Source organism: Rattus norvegicus, chromosome 4 (assembly GCF_021556685.1).
Source record: "Rattus norvegicus strain SHRSP/BbbUtx chromosome 4, alternate assembly SHRSP_T2T, whole genome shotgun sequence".
Classification (NCBI taxonomy): Eukaryota; Metazoa; Chordata; class Mammalia; order Rodentia; family Muridae; genus Rattus; species Rattus norvegicus.
Genome location: NC_141537.1, coordinates 52,802,818 through 52,818,200, shown reverse-complemented (window position 1 = coordinate 52,818,200; position 15,383 = coordinate 52,802,818). Strand labels below are relative to the sequence as shown.

The 15,383-nt window shown below is 41.2% G+C and overlaps 1 protein-coding gene across 14 annotated transcripts in view; it reads left to right on the top strand.

Annotated features, from left to right (window-relative positions):
• The window catches only part of Cadps2 (calcium dependent secretion activator 2), a 535,166-nt gene that overhangs the window by 305,804 nt on the left and 213,979 nt on the right, over positions 1-15,383 (top strand).

Below are 15,383 nucleotides of genomic sequence, written 5' to 3'. Positions count from 1 at the left end.
CTGTAGGCAGCAGAATGCAGGGTCCTCGTTGCGTATCCAGTTTGTTAATCTATGTCTTTTTATTGGGGAGTTGAGGCCATTGATATTGAGAGATATTAAGGAATAGTGATTATTGTTTCCCTTTATATTCATATTTGGATGTGAGGTTATGTTTGTGTGCTTTCATTCTCTTTGTTTTGTTGCCAAGACGATTAGTTTCTTGCTACTCTGTTCAAATTCCTAACCCTCTGTATATCATCCCTGTCTCCTCTCATACCTGATCCTGCCCCCCTTCCCCTCCCCCTTCTCTCTTCCTCCCAAGTTCCTACCGCCCTCTAAGTCCCATGAGTATTTTATTCCCCCTTCTAAGAAGGACTGAAGCAGCTGCACTTTGGTCTTCCTTCTTCTTGAACTTCGGGTGGCCTGTGGATTGTATCTTGGGTAATTCGAGCATTTGGACTAGTATCCACTTATCAGTGAGTGCACACCATGTGTGATTTTCTATGATTGAGTTACCTCACTTAGGATGATATTTTCTAGTTCCATCCATTTGCCTATGAATTTTGTGAAGTCATTGTTTTCGATAGCTGAGTAGTACTCCATTGTGAAGATGTACCACATTTTCTGTATCCATTCCTCTGTTGAAGGGCATCTGGGTTCTTTCCAGCTTCTGACTATTATAAATAAGGCTGCTATGAACATAGTGGAGCATGTGTTTTTATTATTTGTTGGAGCATCTTTTGGGTATATGCCCAGGAGTATAGCTGGGTCCTTAGGTAAACTATGTCCAATTTTCTGAGGAACTGCCTGACTGATTCCCAGAGTGGTCTTGCCAGCTTGCAGTCCCACCAGAAATGGAAGAGTGTTCCTTTTTCTCTACACCATCGCCAACATCTGCTGTCACCTAAGCTTTTGATCTTAGCCATTCTCATTGGTGTGAGGTGGAATCTCAGAGTTGTTTTGATTTGCATTTCCCTAATGACTAAGGATGTTGAACATTTCTTTAGGTACTTCTCAACCATTCAATATTCCTCAATTGAAAATTCTTTGTTTAACTCTGTACCCCATTTTTAATAGTGTTATTTGATTTTCTGGAGTCTAACTTCTTGAGTTCTTTATATATATTGGATATTGACCCTGTATTGGATGTAGGATATAGTAGTTTGGCCTGGCATTTGTGTTCTCTTAGGGTCTGTATGACATCTGCCCAGGATACTCCAGCTTTTATAGTCTCTGGCGAGAAGTCTGGTGTAATTCTGATTGGTCTGCCTTTATATGTTACTTGATTTTTTTCCCTTATTGCTTTTAATATTCCTCCTTTGTTTTGACTATTATGTGACAGGAGGAATTTTTTTCTGATCCAATCTATTTGGAGTTCTGTAGGTATTTTGTATGTTCATGGGCATCTCTTTCTTTAGGTTAGGGAAGTTTTCTTCTACAATTTTGTTAAAGACTGGCCCTTTAAGTTGGAAATCTTCGCTCCCTTCTATACCTATTATCCTATTTCCTAGATGTTTTGGGTTAGGAGCTTTATGCATTTTGCATATAACATTTTCATTGGCCATTGTGTCAATGTTTTCTATGGTATCTTCTACAACCAAGATCCGCTTTCTTTTCTCTTGTATTCTGTCTGTGGTGCTTGCATCTATGACTCCTGATCTCTTTCCTAGGTTTTCTATCTCCAGGGTTGTCTCCCTTTGCGAATTATTTATTGTTTTTATTTCCATGTTTAGATCCTGGATGGTTTTATTCAATTCTTTCACTTGTTTGGTTTTGTTTTCCTGTAATTATTTAAGGGGTGTTTGTGTTTCCTTTTTAAGAACTTCTACCTGTTTACCTGTGTTCTCCTGTATTTCTTTAAGGGACTTATTTATGTCCCTCTTAAAGTCCTCTATCATCAGCATGAGATATGATTTTAAATCTGAATCTTGCTTTTCTGCTGTGTTGGGGTATCCAGGACTTTCTGTGGTGGGAGAACTGGATTCTGATGATGCCAAGTAGCCTTGGTTTCTGTTGCTTAAGTTCTTGTGCTTGCCTCTTGCCATCTGGTTATCTCTGATGTTAGTTGGTCTTGCTGTCTCAAAGTAGAGCTTGTCCCCCCTGTGGGCCTGTGAGTCTGTGATCTTAGGAGTGAGAACACTCCTGGGAAAACAGCTCTCTCTGGGCAGGATTTGGGTATGGAGGTCTGTGGGACAGCCTTAGCTTTGGGTGCAGAGAGAGGCCTGAATGATCCTGACCCTTGCTGTTCTGTGGTTCCTGTGCCCTGTGTGCTCCTGGCGGGTCCCTCTTTGGACATTTATTGGAGCTAAACTGGTGATCTCCTCTGTGAGCTTAGGGGTGACAGCACTCCTGGGAGACCAACCTTCTGGGCAGGATTTGGTTATGGAGAGCTGTGGGACGGACTTATGTCCTGGGCCCAGAACCATAATCCTGCCCATAATCCTGGCATAAGTTTAACTCTTAAAGCTCAGAACATCGCCAAAGAACCAAGAGTGTTCTGTGCCCTCATCATATAAGTCAGTGCCTCTCCCTGTAAAGAGGCACTGGGAGTCATTTCTGGACACCTAGATATCTCTGTAGTTCATAGCATGCAAGACTGTTGGATTCTAGAATTGAAAATATGTATGTTGTTCATATACCACATTAAAGTATATTCCATAAATAGTGAGTCAGTAACAAAAACAATATGTGAGACGTAATAGCTTAGCAACGTTAGGGGTTTCAGCACTTTTGTGAGATCTGTTGATCCCTGTGAGCGGGGACAGCAGGAGTCACTTCACCAGATGTCTGTGACTCCCTCAGTGCCTGTTTGGTAACATTTAAATATTCCAAATATTTTCCCTCTGTTCAGCTATATACATGAAAATCTGATTTGAGCAACAACTTAAGTATACTCATTATCTCCTAAGGTGCTCCCTAAACGGATTGTACTCTACTCAATTACATTTAAAGAAGCTGACCCTTTGCCGCCTGACCCCCTGGGTCCTACACTAAAGCGGTGTTATACAGTGAGTTCACAGCATCCGTTCCAGACTGAATTGTGTCCTATCAATAAGTTACCCTAAACTGGATAATTAACAGATGAGTAATAAATAATACAACCAAATGAAATAAGCCAGCCTTACAAATTTATTCATTTAGAATATGACACGCTGGTTGTTGGTTAAACTAGTTAAACAATAGCTAGAGAGTTTTAGGCTTTTTGCCTTACAAGCATGGCAGGTTTTGAAATGACTCCTCTGACGAGCCTCATAGGTTCATACCTATCCCCTTTTTCAGTAATACAGAAACAAATGATTCTTTTTTTTTTTTTTTTGGTCAGGGCTCCTAGCTTGCATTCTGCTTCATTTATCACATTTAGACAGCTCATGCATCTACCCTAATTAGGGTGCATTTATGCTTGTGTGTGTAGGTACTGGGTGTATACATATGGAGGCCAAAGTCAAGTTGGAGTCTTTTCTCTGTTGCTTTCTATCTTGCAATTGTTGGGGTTTTTTTGGAGGGGGGGTTGTTTTTTGTTGGTTTTGGTTTGGTTTGGTTTGGTTTGGTTTGGTTGGTTGGTTGGATGGTTGGTTTGGAGGGAGGATATTTTTTGGTTCTGTTCTGTTTTGTTTTGTTTTGTTTTATTTAAAGACACTGGCTCTCACTGGACCTAGAATTCTCCATGTCAGCCAGACTAGCTTATCAATGATCTCTGGAGGTTCCGCACCTGCCCCCAACACTAGGGTTCAAGCAACACCATCATAAGCGGTATACTCTGGACCATGTCTCAAGTCCCTTTGTTAAATATTGTTCATTGGTATTATCCATATCATATGTGTATGCCCAACTATTGTGTAAACTTTAGTTTTCTTTGTGTCTGCAATGACTTCTTAGCCTGTGCAGTTAAGGGTATGTGTAAATGTGAATACTGGCAATGGAAAGACATTTGTGTACTTCATAGAGTTTTAAGGATGGAGTTATAAATAGGAAGTGGTGTTTGTTTTTCAAATGCTGTATTTTAAAATATGTGGGTTTCTTACATAGAAAATAAAATATATCTGACCTAAAGCACCTGCTTCTGATGGCCAGTCACTCTGTAACTGCATTTCATTGTCTTCTTAGAGCAGGACTAACTATGTGCAAATGAAAACATGTGTTTTAGCTTGGAGAAAATAAGCCCAATTGTGCTACTATTCTTTAAAACCACACTGGATATTACCGTAAGAATTGTTAGGAAAGTACTGCATTCATGTATTCTTTTGGGCTATTTCACAGAAGTTAATTCAAGCAGCTACTCTAAGACAAAACAGTAAATGAAGAATCAGCTAGACTTTCAGTGATCAGCATTCAGTCTGGCCCTTTCCATATTTGTACATAGCTAGAGAATCTAAGTGTTCTCGAACAAATGGATGGCACTTTAGCATAGCCTAGTGGCTAAGCAGCAGTATTAACTGGAAACTCAGAAATGCTATCTTCACTTGCGTACAGTGCTTTTCCTAGTTCACGGGTTATTTTCTTCACAAAGACAAAGGTAAGGTAAGGTGGGACTAATGAGTTGCATGACGATCTGTAACAATTTAAAGCTACATCCAGGAAGGATTAAGAAGGCCACTAAACTGCCTGTCAGATGGATTTAGAAACATTGTAACAATGACCTGTCAGAAGTTTGGTTAAAGCTTATTGCTTCTCTAATAAAAATTAATAGGAATCTCTTGGTTATATAACCACAGAAGATTTTTATCCCTGATAATTAGCCAGATAGAAACCTCAACCATATGTTCCAGAGTTTCTCTTTGTGGAGAGTCATAATTGATTTCTTGTATATTTATTGGATATATTGGATAGGATAGTTTGCAATGTTTTGAAATTGTCAAAAATAAAATTGCCCATGTCAGTTTGCCTCATAAATCTGTATCTGACACTGGGCTCATCCCTGTCCATGGGAGGCAATGACTCAGCTTCTGACAGAAAAACAGGAGAAAGGCCTTCCCTGCTCTGATCCCATGCCTGTCAGGACTCCAGGCCACCCAACACCCATGCTTGCCTAATAGAAGATGCTGCCAGGCTCTGAGACCAGGACGTCACAGCATGCAACTCCCAGCACACGTTTACCATGCAAGCATCACATTTGCCCAAAGGGAGATAGGTCCTCTGGTTACGTTGTGTTGAGCATTACTCTTCTGTAGTCTTTGCCAGAAGAAATTGATTTCTCATTATAATCCTACTTTTAGTATAACATTTCTATGAGCTCCATTAGAGTTTAGCCATATTTGCCTTCTCGTGTGTGTGTGTGTATTTGTGTGTGTGTATTTGTGTGTGTGTTTGTGTGTGTGTATTTGTGTGTGTTTGTGTGTGTTTGTGTGTGTGTATTTGTGTGTGTGTTTGTGTGTGTGTGTTAATCTGCATTATACTAACTTCATTCATAGCCTACTGCTTAAACTTCTGGCCAGATGTCTGGCAGATTATCAAGCACAGATGGACTTCTTGTCCACATACGGTCACAAAAGAGAAGTCCCAACTGATAACATAGCACACATATTAGTGTGATGAAGAAGATATGGCAAAGGCCTGTTTCTCTTTTCGAATGCCTTCAATATTCATAGCATCTTCTACATACTAAATAAGAACTGTACTTTCACTTTTTAAGATTTAGTAGCAAATATATACTAACCGTAGAAACCTTTCAGTCACTACACCGATCATTAAGCCACATGTTGTGATGTGTTATGGCTCTCCTGGTCTTCCCTTTATTAAATGTTTACTCTTAACCTCCAGCTTCTTCTGTCCACTATTTCATTTAAGATTATTTCTCAGGGGGAAGAACTTGACGTGCGTTGTTTCCAGTTTCGTGCATCAAATAATTATCCCTTTCTCAGACATCCTTTTATAGTTATACAACTATAACTACTTTTCAGGAAAGGTAATCAAATTAGAATATAATCTCATTTTTATCTCTTTAAAAATGCACTTGTGTATGGTTACAGTTCAATCTTAATTGATGTGGGATGTTTTTAAGCTGATTTATATAGGAAAACTATGTACTAAATTTTATAGACAGCTAATGAAGAGAATTGTAGTGAAATTGTTTTCGTTTTTCTAAACTGGAGCCTTACTATTAAAAGTTTGTGGTGAACACCGACATGATGTCTGGAAGTTTGAAAGCATGAATAATTCTCAGCACAATAAAAGTCTTGGGCTAATTTAACGCATGGTGGAAGATTGTAGAAAGCCTAAAGAACTTACTTCTCATAGTTTTATTTTGTTAAGCAACTGGTGCGTGTCTGCAGGGTAGCCAGGTAAATGGCAATACAATACCAGCTATGTCCAGTCCAAACTAGGTCAGGATACAGTACACTTGGGTTTCAGGTCTCAGTTCTGTCACTAGCTTGTGTAGGCTTGCACATCATCTTTTGGCTTCAGTTTCATTGTTTTTGAATGGTGACAGTGGACTAGGCGCCTTGGTCCCAGAGATGGGTGATGCAGTAAGTCCTGTTGTGACCCTTACAAGCTTATGCTCAGTCCATTCTATGGCCATGGGATGAACAGTGGGTATGGGATGGGTTAAGTGAGGTACCTAGGAAAACGGAACAGTTTGGGGATTTGAGTCCTTGTAAGACAAAGAAAGAAATTATGAAGATTAACTTTCACAAGGCTGTGAAAGTTTTTATTATATAAGATTAATGCTGAAAGCGTAATATTCAATTGACTATACTCTCTGCATTAAGAATATCTATGAACTTTAGAAAGAGATTTCACTGAACAGAACAGACCAATCTAACCCAACTAATGGCGAAAACTTCTCTTCTTGCTTCTGTAGATTTTCTGTGATTATACTCACATTATTTCTGCGATATAGTAGAAGAATGTAGTTTTTTTTTTCTTTTCTTTTTTTCGGAGCTGGGGACCAAACCCAGGACCTTGCGCTTGCTAGGCAAGCACTGTACCACTGAGCTAAATCCCCAACCCCAAGAATGTAGTTTTTAACTAAGAATATATTTATTCTTTTAATTAAAATTCACTAAGATCTGTTTATTAAAAATCTGACAAATCTGTTCTGATGGTATTCTTGGACGTAAGCCCGGACTGAGTATGCGGCCATTTCATGTTTAAGATTTCATGTTTAAGATGTCTTCTAGGCTCAAGAACCTGAACCTTGCAATTAGCCTAGGGATTCTGGGAAATGTACAGACCTCTTCACAGTCATTTTTCTCAGCAGCAAAGTAGAAATGGTGGAAGAACTGACCACGAAGACAAACAGACAGTGGCCTCTACATGCAGTACCCTATGGGAGTACAGGGAAAGTTCACAATGTTCCGGATATCACTGCTATTGTTAGACCCTAAAGACAGGATTTCTTTTCATTTAATTTTATTTTTTTACTTATTCACTTTACATCCTGCTAACTACCCCCATCTGGATCACCTGTCCCACAACCCTTACCTCCCACCCCCTTCCTTTCTCCACTGAAATGGTAGGAACCCCCCCCCACCGGGTTTCCCACCACCCTAGCACTTCAAGTCTTTGTGAGGCTAGGCACATCCTTTCCCACTGAGGCCAGACAAGGCAGCCCAGCTAGAAGAACATATCCCGCATACAGGCAACAGCTTTTGGGATAGTCTCTGTTCTGGTTGTTTGAGACCTACATGAAGGTCAAGCTGTCTGAATGTGTGTGGGCAGGCCTATGCTTTTTGATTGGTGGTTCTGAGAGCCCAAGGACCCAGGTGAGTTGACTCTATTGGTCTTCCTGTGGAGTTCCTGTCCCCTTTAGGGCCCACAATCCTTCCTCCTGTTCCTCCATAAGTGTCCCCAAACTCCATCACTGTTTACCTGTGGGTATCTGTATCTGCCAAAGATAGGATTTTAAGTAAAGACACAAGTAAAAAAGAAAACATTAAATTTTAAGCTGTGAAATGGAAAAAAAACCATTTTATAAATTCCCCCAGCCTCTGACCTGGTCTCCTGCCAGTCCTCCTGAGCAGGGAGCCCTGTGCTCTGCCAACTAAAGGATCTCTAATACCATCCTCCTTCTTTTTTTTTTTTTTTTCTTCTTTTAAGCAACATCTTGGGCGTGCTAACTCATCTTTGAGTTTCTTTCGTTTAAGAAATCTATTTTTCCCTCTGCCCTGTTTCTTTTTTCTTTTTTTTCCTTTCTTTCTTTATTAACTTGAGTATTTCTTATTTACATTTCGAATGTTATTCCCTTTCCCAGTTTCCTGGCCAACATCCCCCTAGCCCCCCTCCCCTTCTTTATTGGTGTTCCCCTCCCCATCCTCCCCCCATTACCACCCTCCCCCCAACAATCATGTTCACTGGGGGTTCAGTCTTGGTAGGACCAAGGGCTTCCCCTTCCACTGGTGCTCTTACTAGGATAGTCATTACTACCTATGAGGTCAGAGTCCAGGGTCGGTCCATGTATAGTCTTTAGGTAGTGGCTTAGTCCCTGGAAGCTCTGGTTGCTTGGCATTGTTGTTCATATGGGGTCTCGAGCCCCTTCAAGCTCTTCCAGTTCTTTCTCTGATTCCTTCAACGGGGGTCCTATTCTCAGTTCAGTGGTTTGCTGCTGGCATTCGCCTCTGTATTTGTTGTATTCTGGCTGTGTCTCTCAGGAGAGATCTACATCCAGTTCCTGTCGGCCTGCACTTCTTTGCTTCATCCATCTTGTCTAATTGGGTGGCTGTATATGTATGGGCCACATGTGGGGCAGGCTCTGAATGGGTGTTCCTTCAGTCTCTGTTTTAATCTTTGCCTCTCTCTCCCCTCCCACGGGTATTCTGTTTCTTTTTTCTTAATTCTACCTCCATTCACTCATTCATTCATTCGTTCATTTAAATGGCTAAACCGTTTATGTTAATTAAATAATAGATGTATATATATTTAAATGGTTGTCATGATAATTCACATTTTAATGATAAGAACACTTAAATTCTCACCTGTTTTCACAAATATGCTACTATTAACCTAAATGTTAATTTTAAAAGTTTTAAAATCTGTCCAGCTGCGTGTGTGTTATCCTCGCTAGCTTTTCAACCCCAGCGCAGTGATTTTTAATGTCATCTCAGTACTTTTCTCTTTTATCCTATAGTGCTGTTAGGTTCTTCACTTAAGGGGGCGTCCATAAGCCTGAACAGCTTACTCAATATTTAATGGCTAAGTGACTTTTATTTTGTTGTTACCATGGCACCCAAGACATGTGTGTAATTGAATATTCTAATTTTACGGTATAAATATTTTATAGAAATAATTACTGGGAGAGACTCGCACTGTTGTGATTAGAGCTCCAAAGCCTTTTGCCATTGCCGGTGCTGCAGAGTGCTGACCCTCGTGTCCTCCTCTCCCCTCCATGAGGTTCCTATAAAAACCATCTCTACAGAGGCTGCCCCATCCCATCTCCACCACAGCTTGCTCTACTTTGAATGGGCTGATGTTGTTGTTGTTTAAAGCTTGCAATGTTGTCTGCTTGCAATGTTAAAGTCCTGGGCTCTTGTTTATTGAGCGGGATCTGTCCTCCATGGCATGTTTTGCTACTGAGTCATTTTCCGTATGTTATTTCTAGAGGTTAGGAACCTTGTCCTGCAACTGGTTTTAAATATAGCATTCAAACCATTGCCTAGCCGTTAGTTGTTGGGTAAAATGCCATGGCTTCATTTTGTAATATTCCCAAAAAGGCTCATAAAATAGAGGTTTGGTGGCCAGCACAATAGGAGTCAGAAATGATCTAGGCGTAAGAAATGAAGTGTTGGGGCAGTACTTAGATCACGGGGGCTCTGTTTTCATCAATCTATCAATACAGTGATGGGTTCATTAAAGTAGTGTATGGTAGAAACCATAGGCATAGGGCCACTTGGGAGAAGTAGGTCACTGGGGATCTGTCCCAAAGGGTCCATCTTCTCCTTTGTTGCTTCTTTGTTTGCCTGATCTCTTTGCTTCCTCACTTCCAAGAGGTGATCTGGTTTGATCTACCATGCACTCTCCACCATGATATACAGTCTTACCACATGACCAAAAGCAACAAGGCCACATGACTATGGCTTGAAACTGAACTAAAATAGATCTTTATTCCTTTAAGTTGATTAGTTCCGGTGTTTTGCCATAGAAAGGTAGTTGACACATAGATGTTTTCTCTGATTAAAAAAAAAAGAAAACAATGCAGAAATTATACTTTTAATTCTTTTATGTTCAAACTAAAGAAATAGATGAACTATTCAGATATAACCTCTAACGTTTAGTATTACATAATAGGTACCACTACAATATAATATTTTGTCATTTGTCTCAAGATAATTTTGCCACAGAAGGATATTTCTTTAGTTCATTTATTTTATATGCCTATAAGTCTAAAAACTGTATTATAAAATTGCATATTTTCCCAACATTAAGTTAGTATTCTCTTACTTATTAGGTGTTTTTTAAAAGCTTCTTGATAACCTTTCTTGAAAAAGCTAAGTTTCTAATATCTACTGTCTTGCAACATTTATACCTGGGCCACTTCTGTGAAATAGTCTTTAACTATAGGCTAACACTTTACCAGTATTTTCTGGGGGTCGAAGTATATGCAACTCTAGTTTTTGATATGTAAAAATAATGCTCTGTGCAACCACTGCTCTTAAGTTCTTCAAGGCAGGAAGAACAGCAGTGAGGTTTTCTACATTATTTTCATGAAATCAATAAAAGTCCATTGCTTGCTTTCTACTACTGTGATCCTTGAACTCATGAAATAACCATACTGTGTTTCAGATGTGTTTTGTCAAATTAGTCCTACAGCATTTTAATAGACTAAAAAAAACCCTTTCTGAAAATATTTTCCCCAAAATAAGCAAGAAGAAAGAAGAAAAAATAATAAATAAATTATGTAACACCACATTCACCAGGAAGGGATGAACATAGGAGGTGCCAGATCAAGATGGCTGCCATCTGGTTTTGCAGAGTGTAGGGAGTCTGAACATGGCGGGGTAGATGAGGAAGAAGTCATACGAACTAGAAGCCCAAAGCATGGCAGCAGCCAAAGGCAAGAGAGGCAAAAGAATGGACGCTATGCATACAGTAGCCACCATCACTTCTACCAAAGGAGACAGAAAATAGCTGAGGAGGAATACACTTTTGTGTTTGCAAACTGGAGTACGTCAAGGCAATGGGATAGCATATTCCTTTAGCTGAACAGTAAAAGAAGGTATCCTTTCAGGGTCTATGACCTCACCAGACACAGGTTTACAGTGCAAGTCATGACTTCCCTTTCATGGAGTGGACCTCAAATCCAACCTGCAAGGAGTTGTTTCCCTCTGCAGCAATTGTACTTCTATTGCACAGGCATAGACATGGGAATAAGATAAGGGACTTGCTTCTTGGGAAGAAGTGTTTCTGAGGAGGAATGGAGGGTACTGAAGTTGAAAATGATGTAAATTCACTGTATATGAAAGTGTATAAGTATATGAAACTGTCAAACAACATTTTTAAAACCAAATAATGTGGGTGGTTTCTAAGGAATGACACAGGAAAGTTGCTACAACCACTCTGGAAATCAGTCTGGAGGTTCCTTAGAAAATTGGACATAGTACTACCTGAGGACCCAGCTATACCACTCCTGGACATACACCCAAAAGATGCTCCTACATATAACAAAGACACATGCTCTACTATGTCCATAGCAGCCTTATTTATAATAGCCAAAATGTGGAAAGACCCCAGATGTCCCTCAACAGAAGGAATAGATACAGAAAATGTGGTACACAATGGAGTACTACTTGGCTATTAAAAACAATGACTTCATGAAATTCTTAGGCAAATGAATGGAGCTAGAAAATATCATCCTGAATGAGGTAACAAAAGAACACACGGGATATGCACTCACTGATAAGTGGATATTAGCCCAAAAGCTTGGTATACCTCAGGAAAAAAATCACAGATCATATGAAGCCCAAGAGGAAAGAAAACCACAATGTGAATGCTGTAGTTCTTTTCAGAAGGGAGAACAAAATACTCATGGGAGGAAATACAGGGAGAAAAAGTGGAGCAGGGACTGAAGGAAAAGTCATCCAGAGACTGCCTCACCTGAGGATCCATCCCATATGCAGCCACCAAACCGAGTCATTATTGCTGATGCCAAGAAGTGCTTGCTGACAGGAGCCAGGTATGGGTGTCTCCTGAGAGGCTCTGCCAGAGCCCTACTGATACAGATGAGAGTGGTTGCAGCCAACCATTGGACTAAACAAGAGGACCTCCACGGAAGAATTAGAGAAAAGACTGAAGGAGCTGAAGGGGTTTGCAATACCATAGGAAGAACAACAATATCAACCAACCAAACCCCACCAGAGCTCCCAGGGACTAAACCACCAGCCAATGAGTACACATGGAGGGACCCATGACTCCAGCCACATATGTAGCAGAAGATGGCATTGTCTAACATCAATAGGAGGAGAGGCCCTTGGTCCTGTGAAGGCTCGTTTCCCCAGGGTGTTGAGGTTGGAGTGGGTGGGAGTGGGAATGGGAGCATCCTCACAGAAGCAGGGGGAGGGGTATGTGAGCAGGGGCAGAAGGGGATAACATTTGAAATGTAAATACATAAAATATTCAAGAAAAACAAAATTAAAAAAAAAAGAACGGCACAGGAAATTGACCTCTGGCCTCCATACACACTGAATCGCCCACCACACACACATACAAATAAAAGTCATTGTCATCATATTTTTTTAAAGAGGAATTCAACAGTGGTTGACAAGTGAAAAAAAAAAGTATGTTAGGAGAAAGTTTTTCACACCCAGGTTATGTCTGACATAGGAAACATTCAAAAGCATTTGGTTTTTAGAAGTCACCATGGTTGGATATCTGGCTCTGTTGCTGTCTATATAGATAATAGCTTACAGCCATCATAGTCAGAGGAATACTTTCTCTCCAGTGATCGTAACTCCAGTGTAGCTGAAGAGGAATCTGGTGATACGTTATCCTTCCATGTGGACAGTGTTTGAAACACGTGTCGAACATCATTGAACTTTGTTGTAAGTGAACAATGAGGAGGAAGTGAAATTATTTCAGGTGGATATATCTGCGTGCTGATCCTGGAAAGAAACATCACCACCATGTTAGCATCAGTTAATACCAGGGTTGATTGTATGAGTAGAGACAGCAATGCTTTCTAAGTATTAAAATCTCTAGAGAGCGAGGAGACGGCACAGTGGGTAAAGTCCTGAAAACCTACAGTTCCCAAAGCAAACATAGGAGTGGAGATTACCAACCTCATGGGTTTCCTCTGACTGGAACATATGTAGCCAGTTTCCCTCTCTCCCTCCCTTCACACACACACAAACACACACACACAAAGAGAGAGAGAGAGAGAGAGAGAGAGAGAGAGAGAGAGAGAGAGAGACACAGATACACATGATAATAATATAATTAAATACATAAAATATAACATTTCTGGGAGCTGGGAAGATGGCTCAATGTGTTTACAGTGTTTGCCACGCAGGCATGAGAACTTGTTCAGATCCACAGCATAGGCAGATGGGATAGTATTTGTCTGTTACCCTAGCACTGCAATAGCAGAGATGCATAGAGTCCCTTGCCCAGTCAGCATAGCCAAATTGAGAAACTCCAGGTTTGATGAGAGACCCTATCTCAAAAGGCTTGAAAGCTACTGTGGAGACAGCCAACATTAACCTCTGTACCTATATACACCCAGACGAACACATAAAACAAATTAAGTAAATATCTTTTCAGTGTCTTTGTCATCATCACCTCTATTGTCGTCATCACTACCACCACCACCACCATTCTCTCAAGCAATTTATCTCCTTTCCCTTTCCTCCTCCTGGTCCCCTCCCACCTCCTTCATTCCCCCAGATCCATTGTTCCTCTGTTCCCCTTCAGAAAAGAACAGATCTCCCAGGGAAATGGAATAACAAGATACAAAAAGACCAGGCACAGACCTAGTCTAGATGAGCCAACCCAGTAGGAGGAAAGGGGTCCCAGGCAGGTAGAAGAGTCAGAGATATCTCCACTCCCACTGTTAGGAGTCCCACAGAAACCTCAAGCTTAACAGCTCAGTCTCTGTGAGCCCCTACAAACCTTGCTTGGTTGGGTCTGTAGGCCTTGTTCTCCCAGTGCCCCTGACTCCTCTGGCTTTTATAATCCTTTCCCCTGTTCTGCCAGGTTCCCTGAGCTCTGCCTGTTGCTGCTGTGGGCCTCTGCATCTGCTTCCCTCATCTGTTGGAAAAAGCCTCACTGATGGGAATTGGGCTAGGTACTAATCTATGAGTATAGCAGAATATACTGAAGAATCTTCTTTTTATTCTTTTATTTTTTCTTTTCTTTCCTTTCCTTTCCCTTCCTTTCCCTCCCTCCCTCCCTTCCCTCCTTCCCTCCTTCCTTTCTTTCTTTTGCCAGCTTCTGGTTCCTGGCTGTCCAGGTAGTGCTAGGCAATGGCCCCCTCTAGTGTCGTGATAGACTGGTCATTGGATGACCCCTCCCATAGGCTCTTGAGCTATCATTGCCCCAGCACATCTTCCAGGCAGGACAGATTGTAGGTCAAGATTTTGTGGCTGAGTTAATGCCGAGATACCACCACTGGTTACAGAAGATGACTCCATATCTTCATTACTAGGAGACCTCTCTAGGGTCACAGTTGCTGGTTCCTGGATATCCAACCTCCCCCACAGGCCCCAATTCCAATCATCTTTCCCCATAGTCCTCACATGTCTAAGTTTTAAATTCTTTTCATTACACTAAATTTGGCCTGCCTACTTCCAGGTAGAGGGTGGTAGTCTTTTTCTGCACATCACATTTCCATCAAATAAACCACGCAAAACATCAAAGGTTGCCTTGTATCACTGCAGTGGTAACAGCCAGGGAGTTGTCCTCCTAGACATTCTCAAAGGCATCCGCATTTCGCTTTGACTATTTCTTTTTTTTTTTTTTTATTAACTTGAGTATTTCTTATATACATTTCGAGTGTTATTCCCTTTCCCGGTTTCCGGGCAAAATCCCCCTCCCCCCTCCCCTTCCTTATGGGTGTTCCCCTCCCAACCCTCCCCCCATTGCCGCCCTCCCCCCATAGTCTAGTTCACTGGGGGTTCAGTCTTAGCAGGACCCAGGGCTTCCCCTTCCACTGGTGCTCTTACTAGGATATTCATTGCTACCTATGAGGTCAGAGTCCAGGGTCAGTCCATGTATAGTCTTTAGGTAGTGGCTTAGTCCCTGGAAGCTCTGGTTGCTTGACATTGTTGTACTTTTGGGGTCTCGAGCCCCTTCAAGCTCTTCCAGTTCTTTCTCTGATTCCTTCAACGGGGGACCTATTCTCAGTTCAGTGGTTTGCTGCTGGCATTCGCCTCTGTATTTGCTGTATTCTGGCTGTGTCTCTCAGGAGCGATCTACATCCGGCTCCTGTCGGTCTGCACTTCTTTGCTTCATCCATCTTGTCCAATTGGGTGGCTGTA